General features: G+C 36.6%; 1 protein-coding gene across 4 annotated transcripts in view; it reads right to left on the reverse strand.

The window, feature by feature from the left end:
- THSD7B (thrombospondin, type I, domain containing 7B) overlaps positions 1 to 15,660 on the reverse strand; it is a 792,320-nt gene that overhangs the window by 437,002 nt on the left and 339,658 nt on the right. The gene's annotated exons all lie outside the window — the stretch shown is intronic.

A 15,660-nucleotide genomic window follows, 5' to 3' on the forward strand; every position in this document is an offset into this window, starting at 1 on the left:
AACTTTTCCTGGATACCATTTGCATCCAGTTAAGCAGGTTTATAAAGACACTAAAGGAGAGAAGTGGATAGGGATTCACATCATCTCCTTTGCTTCCTCCCTTTTAACATGTGATAAGTCTGGTAAGGATGACTATAAATCACTGCTCTTACCAGCAGAACTTTGAACATTAATCAAAACAAGAGCAAAATAAAAAAAAAAAAATGCTATCATAAAGAAATTGTAACCCATGGGGAAAAGTGTTTCTAATGAACAGTGGGCAGTCTGAGAGATATGAAGGTGACTGGGAAAAGGCAAAACGTTGCAAAGAAAAGTAATAATGATGCTTTGTCTGTAACTAATTCTTTCAGAGTTTGCTGAAAGGAATAAAAGACAGGGCAAAGCAAGACTTGTAAAGTAAATGTCAAAGATTGCAAGCCATGTGGGAGCAGGGAAGGGAAGAGCAATTAGGTAATGTAGAAAAAATAAAGGGGTGACTTGAGAGGCTGTGGGAAGGTGATCAGCAGTAGAGCTGGTGTGGAACAACAGAGTGATCAGGACAAGAATGGGATGCTTATGTGGCACTGATGGACTGTGGCTACAAATGAGCCTTCAAAACCCCAGGAATGGGATTTGTGTGTGCTAAAAAGAAAATATGTATTCTCTAAGTAAATAATGAATTCATTCCCAAATCACTGAGATCCTATTCAAAATCTGCCTCTTTGGTTGACGTCTGTCTTCAAGGGCTCTCAGTCTTGAGGGATAAATCAGGTAGCAGAGTAACACAACTGATGGGAAAAGATGCTTCAGAGCATTATCTAAGTAGCAAACAGCATAGTCAGAGGTCTTAGGGCAGGAGTGTGCTTCAGTGAAGGCCCATGCATGTTAGTGCGTGTCCTTACAAATGCAAACTTTGGGTCCAAAACAAACCTTCAGATATGATAGGAGAGATAGTGGGGCATACAGACAAGTTAATCTACTTAGTCAAAAAAGATTTCTCATTTATGCCAGGCATTGGCTATAAGCATCAATTCACCTAATTTGCATAATTCCTTTTGAGATATATAGTAGTGTTATCCCTAGTTTAAAAATGAGGAAACTGAGACACCAAAATACTTGCTCAATTTCCCAGTTTGTTAGCAGTGGAGCTTGGATTTGGCTCCAGATGGTCAGTCTCCAAAGTCTATCTCTTAACTACTGCACTATGGAACCTTAGTAGTCACTCAGACTACATTGGATAAATGCCTACAAAGTGTGAACAGTATTAAGGGTTGAAGTCATAACAGTGAGTAAAACAGACAAGATCTCTCCTCATAGAGTTCATATGCCAATATGAGTTCAAACTAATCATACACCAATGTATGAGCTCCAACATGAAAGCTAGAAAAACAGTTACTGCTGCCACTCCTTTCTATGTCAAAGATGTTTGCCTGCAATGCTAAATGACCTTAAGGGATTGATGATTAATGCTGAGAAAATATTTCAAACCTCTCAGCTCTGAAACCCAGCATACATGTTACCATAACCTCCTTGAGGTTGTACTTCCAATTGAAATTCGTCCATCCACCACAAGTACAACACTCAGCACACAGTAGATTTGCACTAAATATCATTAGAAGCTCCAGAATGTCTATGCAGATAAGGCTTCAGGTAGGCAGTGCCAGTGGAAAGAGACCAGGGAACTTGGCCTGAAGGTACATTTGTTAAGGACAGCACTATGCAGGAATTATGTCTGTTTGCTTTATTAGTGAAGGACTGGTGAGGATGATTAGGATGTGTCAGTCAGTTGACCATTAGATACTGAGGCTAATGGCATTCCTAAGACTTAGAAGAGGAATATGATGTGCTGGAGAACAGGAAGAGATTCCCTAGGAACAACTAAGTGACGTAATTACAGGCCCACCGGCAGAAATGAGGTCATTTGTTGAAGCACCCATGCCTCTTCAGCACCTATATTAGACAGTCAATATATCTTAATTCATATCAATAAATTTTTCTAGTCATAGGCAATATGTCTTAGATGCTTCATTTAGGCTTTACATCAATGTACTTGGGTCCACCTATATCTATCTCAACCTATATATGTAGCTCCCTGGACTACCTTTGTTCTTGAAATAAATCACGGATAAGTCACAAAGCACTTATCAGTTTCAGACCACTTAGGTAGTCATCTTCTCAAGAATAGTGAGGACAGGATATTATTATACCTACTGACCACTAGAGATGGAAGACAACTTTATAGCTAATTTAGTTTAATTTGTCAATTGTCCTGAAAAATTGAGTTCCAAAGAATTGAGGTGGTTTATCCAGGTTCAATCAGTAAAAGCAGAGTAAAACTTGAATCTTGTCCCAAGAGATTGACTAATTACCTCTTTTCATTTCCTTTCCAAGAATAAAGGCATCATGTAGAACAGATGAAAACTTTTGTACCAACATTTTTTGTTTATAAATAACAGTGACCACACAAAGGACCCAGGGACAGCACAGATCCAAGTTGCCTACTCATAGAGACTACAACTTTACCCTTAAAACAAAAATCAAATCATTCCTTCCCCTCCACAACTACTTTGAAACTCCTTCCAAACTCCTGTCCAGATTTCCCCTTCATACCAAGCAGAAGGTAATGAGTCCAAACTATGATCCACTTCAAATGACTTTAATTCCTTTATCTGTGGCTATTTCTGTTGCAATAAAATTTTCATGGGGATAGGTGGGTCAGATCTGAAGTCAGCCACTTGGAATCGAAGATTCATTATAGCCTAATGATGGAACCCTCACTTTTTTCTGGGGCAAACTCCATACATGATGCTTGTAGAAGAATTGTTGCATTTCTACTACCCTCCACTTCTTTCTCTGGATCTACAGACTAAAATAATTTTCTGTTTACTAACCCTGCCTTCTTTTTTTAAAGGTTTATTTATTTATGCATATAAGAACTGGGGTACAGGCCAGAGAAGCAGGAGTGAGAGAATGCACCATAGAGTTGAGAGCAAAACAGGCAGATAGACTGAAATACACAGCTGAGGGGAGCAGTGGGTGGCACAGAAGAGGTTTGCTGTGCCATCTGGGTAAACTCCTTGGCAGGGATGGGACTTGTGCTGTGGTGGCTGCAGATAGCTTCAAAGTGCTGAGCTTAACCTATTGGCCACCAGGGAGATCCCCTAACTCTTGTCTTCTTTAGTGCAATGAATCCCTGTTGCCATCATGCACCTATTTGGTGTCGTAGGTCTGTGTCTGTCACACTTCTCTCCAGTTGCCTTTAGACCATGTCACCTTGAAGTGCTGCCATTTCTGCATCACCCAACTGCCTGTGTAGATAGCAATTTCCAATGTCTCCTAGGCTATTAAGTTTTGGTAGGTAACACTGTTAGTCTCTACAGAGATCTCTCATGGTCATGAAGTATTAAAGAACCAAAATAACTTATTGCTTGGATAAACTGAAATCACTAAGGAGCAGTAAGCTTTCTGAATGCTAGGGAAATATATTACAGTGACTGTACAAATGCAATGGTCATTAGTACTTTGGATATTTTGGTGCCTAACCTAGGTTTTTCATTTGCAATAAGAAATTATTAAATTGACCTGCCTTATAAGAAATGTGGAAGTCTGCTACTAATGATTGCAAAGTCACCTTAAATAATGAGTTACTCCCTGACCAGAATGATAATTAATGAGGGGGAAGTATGCTGGGTAGTTGATATGTTTAATGCTTAAAAATAGCCTTAATTCTAGAAATGTACAAAGTTCATGATGTTTTTAATGACAAGGTGATTTCAGATGAGCACACAAATTCAATCAAAATAAATTGCAATTAAGAAGAAAAATGCCTGTTGTGATCCTTAGTATGTGACTGACATTGTAAAGAAAAATGAGTACTTTCACATTTTATTCCTCGAAACTAAATCAAGCTGCAATACAACATAACTTGAATTAACATGAAATATACAGGCAAAGATGCAGTAAGAGAGTAATCTCCTTCCTACTTCTACTGATTGCCATTTTATGGGAACTAAATATCAAACCCTTTAACTACTGGAAAAGAAATTAATCTGAAGCTCTATATTATAATATTAAATCAATTATAATTAATACCCAGGATCCATCTCTTGTTGGTAAAACATGAGTTATATTTGTTTGAAGTAAAAAGAGGTATCACATAGATCAGTGGCATTTTCTTTTTAATACCTGTTATTGGGAGATAAATCAAGTCAGTGTTTCAAAATTGCCAAAGTGTTTGTGGTAATTCTGCCATGGCACAGTGAAGCTCAGCTTTTCCTTCGACTAAAAGAAGTATTTTGAAGATGGATGAGGAATCCATCATAATGTAATAATTTGTTTTCCAGTACATACAAGGAAGTAAAAATGAAAAGAAATTAATAATGATGCTAATTCCTGAGTATTCCCAAATCCTGATTATTTTGTCTCCTTTGTATTTAGGGGTACTGAGTACCCCCACAGACAATACATTTCATCTCCAGTTGACTTTATATAAATTATTTGATTTCCTGAATGATATCAACCTTCATAAAAAAGTTAGACAAATAAGTTATATTCATTTCAATTTTCCAAATCAAATGCAGTCACTGTAAACCCCAAAGGGGAATCTCTCTCAACGACCTAGGACCCTTTCATTCTACAAGCTCTCAAAGAAACAAGCATAATAGAAATAGCAATTGCTAAGATTTAATTCAAAACTAATGAAAGAGCCTACTTATGTAAAAATGCAGCTTTCTAAATGATTTTTGAGAAACAATATTGCTTCTGACATATTCATTTAGGGAGTACACTGACTTGGCAGAAATTCAATCCACTGTACTGCTAAAATAAATAGGCCTCTTCTACAGACTGAAGGAGTCAAATGGTTGAAGGGGAAAGATAAATAATATTACAATTTTAACCAGAAAGCTATTTTCTTTCAAGAAGCTTCATGTATTATTTTGATTGCCTTTTGCCACTGGGATTTGCAAAATAATGTATCATTCTTTTAACTTACTGGGATAGAGTAAAAGCAAATCTGTCTTCTAGCACTTATAGGAGCTTAAAGAATTAAATCACATCTCATCCCATTATACCTAATAAAGCTTAATTTTGGCCATATTGTGACTCTCCTGGCAAAGTGTTGTGTAATACAATTTGGCAGGATGACTGTGTATGTTCAGCAAATTTAATATCTAAGAATAATTCCTGCAATTAGAAACAATTATGTGAAATTTGGCCACATGTCAAAAAGTTTTCCAAATTTCATTCCTTTCATTCAGCCAACTAGAAAATATCTACTGGCTGATGATTTTCTTAATGCTAAGAAATAAAACCACAATATAGACAAAGATGGAAAACAATATTCAAACTAGACATGAAGAAAAAATAAATGAAATTTATTTTAAATTTTAATTTTAATTTTAAATCAAATGTTAAATTTTAGAATGTAATCAGAATCAATATCTAATAATCAAGAAATATAGAAGCCACTAATTTTATATTTATATATCATTATTAATCATGTATTCTCTCCTCTGTTCCTCTTTTGAGAATTTCTTTCTGATTGTTTCTCAGATTTCTAAGTAAAAGTTAAAAAAGGAAGGAATGGAAAGAGTGGAAAAATAGGAGATTTACTCATTAAAAATACCATTATTCATGAGAAAGGAAAAGAGATAATGAAAGATGGGGAAGTGGTCAAGCAAAAAGGAAAAAGTGAAAAGGCAAAGAGGAAAGTAAGAAAAAGACTTGTCCCCAGAGATGTCATTGGCAAAATATTCAACATCAGAGAAGAGCAACTTTTAAAAGGGTTTCAGTGTAAGATTTCACTTCACTCAGTACTTTGCAAACTGGATTTCATTTTCCCATAGAAACAAGAGCTAAATGAGAGCAAGTTTTCCAGGAATGACTGTAAATGCATAAACTTAGTAATGCAAATGATAATACTTAACTGGGTATTAACAAACCACTTAGTTCTAAGCACTATATTAATCATTTAAAATAAATTTCTCACTTTCATCATAATTACTAAGTACGATTATCATTCCCATTTTATAGATAGAATCACTGTGGATAAATTATTTGCCTAAAATGACAAGACTTATAAGTGACAAACTCAGGTCCAGTATTCAAAAAATCTATATCCCATATCACTACACTATGGCTTTCTATTTGAAATGAGAAGTGCTGTCGCCTCTCAGAGCAGCAGCGTTGGGAGAGGTGGAAGATGAGAGCCATTCCTCAAAGTCTATGGGGAGCAAAGAGAAGCCTAGAAAGGCTGTAACAGGGTGGTCCCATGAAAAGAGGAGGCTTCAGGTTCCCTGCCACACCCAAAGGAGGGCAGAGCTGAGCAGAAAGGACAAAAATCTAGAGAGGAGAAGGAGGAGGAAGGAAGCAGGATGGAGGCCAAAAGGTGACCTGAGGGAAGCACATGGAGCAGAGAGACACGTGAAAAAGAGGCTCTTGTTTCTTGGGTGAGAGACCCATGGGGAGGTTGAGAATGGCAGCTTTTAGCTTGACTTTGATTTTGCTCATTTCCTCCCAGAAGTGTCTGGCCACTCTAACCCGTGCTTTAGCCTGTGGTCAGCTTTCAGGCCTTGCTTTGGGCCAATCCATTTTGGATAGAATTTTACCCTCAAGGGGATGGGTAACTTTGGGTGTTTGATTTAGAGACCATATTCTGTGTCTTTTCTGTTTTACACACTAATCATATTAAAGTTCCTTTCCATTAAAGATCTTATATGTTTTGTATTGATGCGGCAGATGGCAGAACTGATTTAGAGTGGGCAGGTTTGGGAATCCTGGGATGCCCCTCTTCCTGTCCTGTAGCAGGGCTACACAGAAAGGTAATGTGCACCCTTTCCAGGACAGTCTCCTATTTACTGGAATCAGGTACAAAGGTGGGCAAGTGTGTAGGGAGTATATTTGTGTGGGGGATGTTTATCCAGTGTATAAAGTAGGGTGGAGTGACCAGGGGCTATTGCATGGGGGGCTCCATTGTTCCTGGTGGTCAAAGCATATTAGAATATCTACTTGTGGCCCTCCCTGGTGGCACAGCAGGTTAAAGCACAGCACTAAGAAGTTTAAGCCACTTCCACATGAGTTGGATCCCCGCCTGCCCCAGAGGTGACCACATGGCGAGGCAGACCTCTCCTGACCCGCCCTCTGTTCCCCTCAGCAGTGTACTTCATTGATCTGCCTATTCTGTTCCCTACTCTGTCTCTGGTGAACCCTCTCACCTTCCGCATCTCTGGCCTATACCTCAGTTCTTTTATGAATAAATACATAAAATCTAAAAAAAAAAAAGAATATCTGCCTGTGGTTTTTAGCAGATACTGGTTTCCGGGTATGTTCCTCATACCAGGACTTTGTCATTGATGAGAGGTCTCGTGTGTGATCCTGTACCTAGCCAATAAGCAGGAACTCTGGGCACCAAGTCAGTATCGCCAAGAATAAGAAGAGCCAGGGATCCCACAGTGTGATAGGAAAAAAAAAAAAAATGCTGTATGAGTAATAATTAACCAGAAAGATAAATAATTGAATATAGTGTTTACTTTTGAAAGCTTTTGAAATTAGATTAAAAGAGAAAGCAATTGACTAAGAAAGAAACAAGTGTTGATGAGGATATGGAGTAAAAGGAGACTTCATACACCAGATGTGCCTAACCCTTATGGAAAATAAGATGGAGGCTATTCAAAATATTAAAAATACAAACCTACAATATGACCAAGCACTTTCAATTCTAGTTATTTATCCAAAGAAAGTAAACACTAATTTGAAGGGATATATATAGGCATCATTTTGTTCTTTGCAGTACTATTTACAATAACCAAGTTATAAAAACAACCTTAGTTTTCAATGAAAGATAAATCAATTAAGAAGATGTGGTTTATATACACAGTGAAATATCACTCAGGTGCAAAAAAAAAAAAGAAAAAAGAAAAGAAATCTGGCCATTTGCAAAAAACATGGATAAACTCTTGAGGATCTTAAGGATAATGTTAAATGAAATATATCAGAAGAAAGGAACATACCAGTTGAGTTCAAATCTATGTGGAATACAGAGAAAACAAACAAATACACAGACAAAACTAAACCAAATCCAGCCCTAGAAACATGGCTGTAGAAATGAAGCTACCAGAGGAGGTGGGTGGGGATGGAGTATAAAGGGCAGTAGGAGACCACTGGTCTATGGTGGAGGATTATGGGGCTTTGTTGGTGAGTGTGTGCTGTTAACACAGATCTGAAGAGGTATGAATCTCTGTCCATAAATCATATACAGTAATAAAATCCAAATCCCATGCTTTCTAACAAAAACAGGAATGGTAAAAACCAAACTTCAGGAAAAGTATTGTTGCAGGAAGATGAAGGGTTAGTAGGGTGTTTTCCATGTGATTCTGAAAGATACTTATTACTATAAATTTGAGGAAGTGGATTAAATTAGATTGTAAGAACACTTTCATCTTTAAAATTCAGACTTTAGACTATTCTCAGGAAATGAAATGTATGCATCATGAATCCTTGACCCTTTAAGATTTGCTTAAAGAGCAAAGGATGATCCAAGAAACATTCATGTAGCTTTGACCCTGGTGATAGGTGACAAATGGGTACAAAATTTATGTTCCACTAGGTACACAGGTCGATTTTTTTTTTTTTTTTTTGCCTTATCAACCATATGTAACACATCAACTTTGAAAAAAGACAGAGTGGCAGGAATATGTTCATACATCCATTGGGCAAGAATTGGAAGGGGGAGAGATATTTTAGAAAATACAAAACACACGGATGAGTAAAGGAAGTCTCAGAGGAGGGGAAGGGAATAGGAAGATGGGTAAGAATGATCATAGAACACAGTCCTGGTTTTCTTACACTAATGGTAGCAAGAAAGACAAATGTGTATTCTGTAAAGCACACAGTCCTCCAAAATCATCACATACTCCTAAGCTTAAGTCTCTTCTTAAAGGATTAAAAAGTAGGAAAGGGGCCCTCCCTGGTGGCACAGCAGGTTAAAGTACAGCACTAAGAAGTTAAAGCCACTTCAGTATGAGTTCAATCCCACCCCGGAGGTGACCCACATGGTGCAGCAGACCTCTCCTGACCCATCTGGTGCTCCCCTCAGCAGTGTACTTCGTCAGTCGGTCTGTTCTGCTCCCCACTCTGTCCCTGGTGACGCCTCTCACCATACCTGCACCTCTGGCATGTACCCCAGTTATGTATGCATAAATAAATTTAAAATAAAATAAAAAAAAAATGAAGGAAAGGAGATAGGAAGAGAGATAAGAAGATGGGGTGGGGGTGAGAGATAGAGAGACAGAAAGGAAAATATTCGGGAGCTATTTTGGACAACCAAAAAAGCATTATTTGTATCAAAAAAAGTAAATAGGCACCCTATCCTGTTTTTAAAGGAAGGGAAATGAAGGTTTCTTTGTAACTGACATCATTCTACTTTAAATTTGCAAATAGTTTTAGACTGATCAAGTTAATTCAACTTCAAAGGAAGGCCCATGGGATTCACCAAGTCCCTAAGTAGTGACAGGAATGAGATATGGCATAATAATTTTTTAAGTGCAGACTAGTTCATTCTTTTGTATGAGGAACTGTATTATATATTTTTGAAGAAAAATATAAATTATAAATCAAAACCTCTGTATGAAATTGCATTCCACCCAGGTCTATTTGTATATTATAAATCTTAAACTCTACATGTCTTCACTATGTCGAGATCAATATTCTAAATAAGTAGTTTCCAGTGTGTTTAAATCAATAAGGCAAACATAGACCCAACTCAAAAGCACTGGATAAGCCTGGGAAGAAGGGTAGCGGACAGTACAATAAGAATTTATATTTTTTTTAATCTTTAAAATTAGCAGGTTGGTGAATCAATATTCTGAATAATTTGTGGACCACGATTTGGAAAAGACAATTAGAAAAACAATCATTAAAAAAATATGAGTCTCTCATTACCTGTGTGAAGTGGACAAATCTCTTAGCCTTTGAGCTTCTGTAAAATAAAGACTACTCATGATTCTCACCTTTGTTATTATCTTCTCCTAAGGAGACTTTGTAGACTCTTTTTTCCTAATTTTCCCTCCCTCCCCATGCCATTTCGCAAAACAAACAAATTGTATGTGTGTTAGCTATCAAAGTGTATATTTTTTTTGACCCAAAAATAAACTTTCAACCCATTGGGGGCAGTATTTCCACCATTGAATTAGAACATTCATTGAACTTAAAAATTGTACACTAATCAAAAGTATATTCTTATTTAATTAATAAAATAATATCTTTCAAGTTTCCAGTGAGACAACTGAAGTTTCAAAGGTCTATCTAAGTTTGGCTGGTAAATACAAAGGCAAGACTTTGCAGTACATACAGTAAATTCTGATTTTTCCTTTTCCTCACTATTTTTGACTCTTCCAGGCTAAGGCTCTGAAATTCTTGGAGTCCATATACATTTTCATGGCCCTAAGTGAAAATATAAATTGTTAATCTGACCACATTGCTTCTTAATATCAGTTTGCCTGAAGATGGAATCTAATGCTGACATTTTCATTGCAAAGGCAGAGACAATACATTAATCAATAAGGTATGTCATTTTCAGCTGTAATTTTAATGCATACAGATGGTACACAATTTAAAGCAGTTGTGTGCTGCCTAAATTTTATCACTTTTTTTTTCTTTGAACAGCAGTCACATTACTAAAATGCTGTCTCTAGAAGTTGCGTACTCCAAATTTTTTCCAATTATGGTGACTGGGGTACAGTTGGTTTACATCATTGTATTTAATTTAGATAAAAGAGGATCCAACCTCTATACCTGTATGTTTTCAGACCATGCTTACCATCTGTTTTACAACAGAATTTTTTTCTTTCTTATTTCAGCAACTATAGTTATTGTTATCTAAACTTCTAGCATACTCTGCAGTTCTGCTGGAATGAGAATTCTTGAACCTTTGCTTTTTGTTCAAGCAGTTGTATATGGTCTGTCCTTTTAGTTTTAGTTGTCATGGGCTTTATTAAGGAATTTACTTTATTTAATAAACTAGCCTTACAGATTCTTGCAAGAAATCAGTTATAAACCCTCAGTTTTTTACCCAGGATGTAAAGGTGTCTATTGTTCCACAGCCCACTACTAGTAAGGCATAATAGGTAGAAAGGAACTGAGAGAAGGACATTGAAAGGTCATCTCCAGTTGTGGCTAACTCTGCAGGACCTCAAGTGCACCTGTCGGCCCTGGCTAATGTTGTGCATGGGTGAGCACACTCCCCCGTAAGGCCAACAAACAAGTCAGCAGAGGAGAGTGAACTCTGTCCTGCAAATAGCTGCAGCCCACTACTTTGTTTCAGATAGAAGCTACAAGAAACCCCAGGCTGGTACAAACATGAACCCCACCCTCTGCATCAGGCACATTTCCTGGGCACATTTCCTGTTTTTTCCCTGCACCTCACAGACCCTATATATACATGCACATACAGATGTGTAGTCCTAATAAACAGACTTCGGGACTTCAGACCCCAGGCTCCTGCTTCATTCCTCGCATCTCCAAGACTCCTATGTTCAGGTGACGGGTACATTCAGTGCACCCCTCGGGTTTGTAACATCCAGTGAATATCAAGGGTTGATGCTGCTTACTAACTGTGGGTACCACAGTGTTTTGTGGGGATCTATCGTGATCCCTCCGCTAGCTCAGCTCCAGGACTAAAGTGTCCTCCTTAGTCTATTGCCAGCCTCTGACTAGCTATCCCTGATGCTTTGGGTGCTAATGACCCTAAATTGGTACCCTTAGGCTCAAATCAGTAATCATCACTCTACTACTCCACTCCCTTATTCTTCTGTCTTGGTAAGTACACCCTCTGTGTTGCATGCCCAATTTGTGCACTCTCCTTTCCAGTGCAGTGCAGTGTCATCTTCAAAATCTCTGATGTGCCCACATGCTCCTGAGTTAACCACCCTTCTCCATCAGTAGTTGCACTTTCCTTCATCACTGAAAATACTGGCTAACTACAATTTTTCCCACCCCTTTCCACTACATGTTGCTCCTGCTGTATGTGGTAATCTGTTTGTCTTTTCGGTGTTGCTGACTTCCTTCTGTTGTAATTTCAAGTAAATTTCAAGGTAAGCCAGGTAGCTTTCCTATGCCACTATTTTTGACAGATTCCTTGATCTTTTTACTTCAATGAATATCTATCTCATGTAAAATTGGTAGTAGACTCATGGATGCCTGATTCATGCTTTTCTGTAAGAGCTGCTTGCTTTATCAGTAAATCTAATTCTTCCCATCAAAGTATAAGGTCCCCAAAAGCACAGTATTACCACATAAAATTTTCTCTAGGACTTTGTAGTAATGCTTAGAAACAATGTCTCAAGGAAGCAGCATTTGGAGTGGGAAGCAGAATTTAGAAGTTCATCACCACTTTTATTACAATTTCAGCTCCTTTAGCATGCCTTATTTGACAGTAATCTGTGTTAAGTATTACTTTCCACTTTCAGAATATCTCCTTTTGTGAAGAATGTGTTCTTTCTTTTTAAAATTACACTATATATTGCAAAAGGTTGTAAAAGGTAAGTGGCCTAATGTTGACATTCACACTGCTTCTATTTGAAAGTTTGGAATATGGGATCATTAGCAAATAAAGTTAACACTCTGACCTCTAATGCATGTCTTTATTAACCTTGTTCATAGTTACACAAGCCATTTTTCATTTTCTACCTCACTATCTTATTTCTAACAAATTATGCTAGCTAATCTGAGACTTTAAAAATCTGCTAATGATTAGTACTGACATTCTGTTAGTAAGGGATAATATTTTCATTTTATTAATCATTGATTTTTTTTTTTACTTTTTAAAATAGATCCTTTGAATGATTTTTGATGTATTTCTGTTTCACCTATTTTTTCCAAATTATTTAATTATTAAAAAAAAATCAGCAATCTGTGACTACAATGGCAACTTCTAATTTCCAGTTAGAATTTTTCATCTGACCAGACTCTCTTTTCTTTAAGATTGATCATGAGCAGGGCTATAGATACACAAATTGTGTCACTGTGTAAACTGGAAAAAGTTCCCTCTACTGGGTGGAAGGGGACTTTGTGAACATAAGCCAGAGCATGCAGTATGGCAAAAAAAAAGAAAAAAGAAAGAAACATGTGCCAGATACCAACTTCCAATTTTCCCCCCATAGGGTTATCTCTTTTTAGATGCAAACCTTTATAATCCTATTTAGAATCCTGTATGTCAATATTCTTCAAGGATTCTTTATTCTCCTTGAAATGTTCACTAGTTCTTTACAATCAAGCTTTTTTTTTTTTCATTTACTGTCCTGTTTATAATTGAATGCATACTTCCACATTAATTCATTAATGTATTTATTCAGTATTCATTAAATATCAACTACCTATCTGCCAGTAGAGAAGTTGCTGGCATTAAAATGGTTAACAGGGCAGATAAAGCGCCTGGTCATAGGCAATCTGACAACTACAGCAAAGATGTAATTCAATTATGTGTTGTTATTTAAATGTCCATAGCCTTTCCCTATAAAAAAGTGGAGTTTTTCTGATTTTTGGGAGGAATAAGTCTTGTATTTCTTTTTCCTGGGGAATATATTCTTGTAGATCAGAACACTTTTGATAATAACTCAAGAGCTTGCTCTTTAATAAGATACACAAAGTTGATGAAACTCTAACAAGGTTAACAGAAAAGAAGAGAGAAAGCATTAACAAATAGTATTAGAAATGAAAAAAGAGAAATTCTCACAGATATCACTGAAATGTAAAAGATCATAAAGATTACTCTGTACAACTAGACACCGGTAATTTTGAAAATGTTAAAGAAATGGACAGATTTCTCAAACAATATAATTTACCAAAACTAAGCCAGGAAAAATACAGAAGAGGTGAAAAACAGATCACAAACATGGAAACTGAAACAACAATCAAAAATCTTTCCCAAAATAAAAGCTCACAGTCAGATAGCTATAAAAGTACATTCTATCAAACCTTTAAAGAACAATTGATGTCTCTCTTGCTCAAAACATTTCTAAAATAATCCACAAAGAGGAATTTTACATTTTACAATGCTTAACTTAACCTAATACTGAAACCAGTAAAGATAGCATCTTTACTTTATTGGTCTGTAGACTACAGACCAATGTCACTGATGATAGTGATGCAGAATCTTCAACAAAATATTAATGAATTAGTTCAAAATATATTTTAAAATTATACATCATGGGGCCCTCCCTGGTGGCACAGTGGGGTAAGACCCAGCACTGAAAGCTAGTGGCAGTTGCTTCAGTGTGAGTTGGATCCCCGACCTCGGAGGTGACCCACAGGGCACGGCAAACCTCTCCTGACTCTCCTACTCCTCCCCTCACCACCCCTGTACTTCTGGCCTGCACCCCAGTTCTGTATGAATAAAAAAAAATCTTAAAAAAAAAAAAGGAATTATACCTCATGATCAAATGGTATTTGCTGGAGAGACATAAGGAAGGCTTAATAAATGTAAATCAGCCAATGTAAAACTTTATGTCCACAAAAGTAAAGATAAAAATCATATGATAATATCAATATTTATAGATAAATAGTAAAAAAATGTGATAAAGAAGACGGGAGTAGAAAGAATCTACTTCAATATAATAAAGACCACATAGTACAATCCTACATCAATGCGATACTTAATGTTGAAATAGTGTAAGATTTTTTCTTTAAGGTCATGAGGAATAAGACAAGGATGCCCAATACCACCATCTCTGTTTTAGTATTATAGGTTTTAGCTAAAGCAATCAGAAACAAATGGATATGAAAGATAATCACATTGGAAAAGAACTGAAACTATCACATTTTCATTTTTTAACTTCATTTCTCATATAGCCTTTTTAGTATTTATTAATTTATGCATACAGAACTGGGGTACATGACAGAGTTGCGGGAGTCGTGAGAGAATTGACCAGTGACAGAGTGAAGAGCAGAACAAGCAGACTGATGATGTACACTGCTGAGGAGAGCAGTGGGCAGGTCAGGAGAGGTCTGCTGTGCCATGTGGATCAGCTTCCTGGCCTGGCCCAGGATCAAGCTCCTGCTGAAGAGGCTGTGCTAGCTTTGCAGTGCTGTGCTTTTAACCTACTGCACCACCATTATTTTCAGATGATTAAAAAAACATGTATATAAAACCCTAAGACTCACTAAAAAGCTTTAAGTAACAGTAAATGAATACAACTAATTGACAGGTTACAAAATCAAGAGACAAGAATCTTTTGCATCTTTATGTAAAAATAATGAATGACAAAGGAAATAGAAAAAATAATTTCTTTCACAATCACTTCAGAAAATAATAAGGAAGGAATTAATTCAACCAAGGAGGTAAAGAATTTATGTAATGAAAACTACAAGATGTTATTACAAAATTTAGTTCATGACATAGGAAGTGGAAAGTCATTCTATCCTTATGGCGAGAAAGAAGCAATATTACCAAAATGACTATTCTAGCAAAAGTGTATACTTAAGGTAATGTCTATTAAAATATCAGTAATATTCTTCACAGAGATTAAACAAAAGTATTAAATTTCTATGTAGCTATAAAAAGTCTCAAACAGCAAAGGAATCCTGAGAAAAAAGGAGAATCCTCCACAGTAACTATGTATAACTAAAGTATATTATCAAAAACAAAAAAATTGAATTCGATAACATCACTGAAACACTCAGATTTCA

This window comes from Condylura cristata, unplaced genomic scaffold (assembly GCF_000260355.1).
Source record: "Condylura cristata isolate star-nosed mole 26May11 unplaced genomic scaffold, ConCri1.0 scaffold00002, whole genome shotgun sequence".
In the NCBI taxonomy this organism is placed as follows: Eukaryota; Metazoa; Chordata; class Mammalia; order Eulipotyphla; family Talpidae; genus Condylura; species Condylura cristata.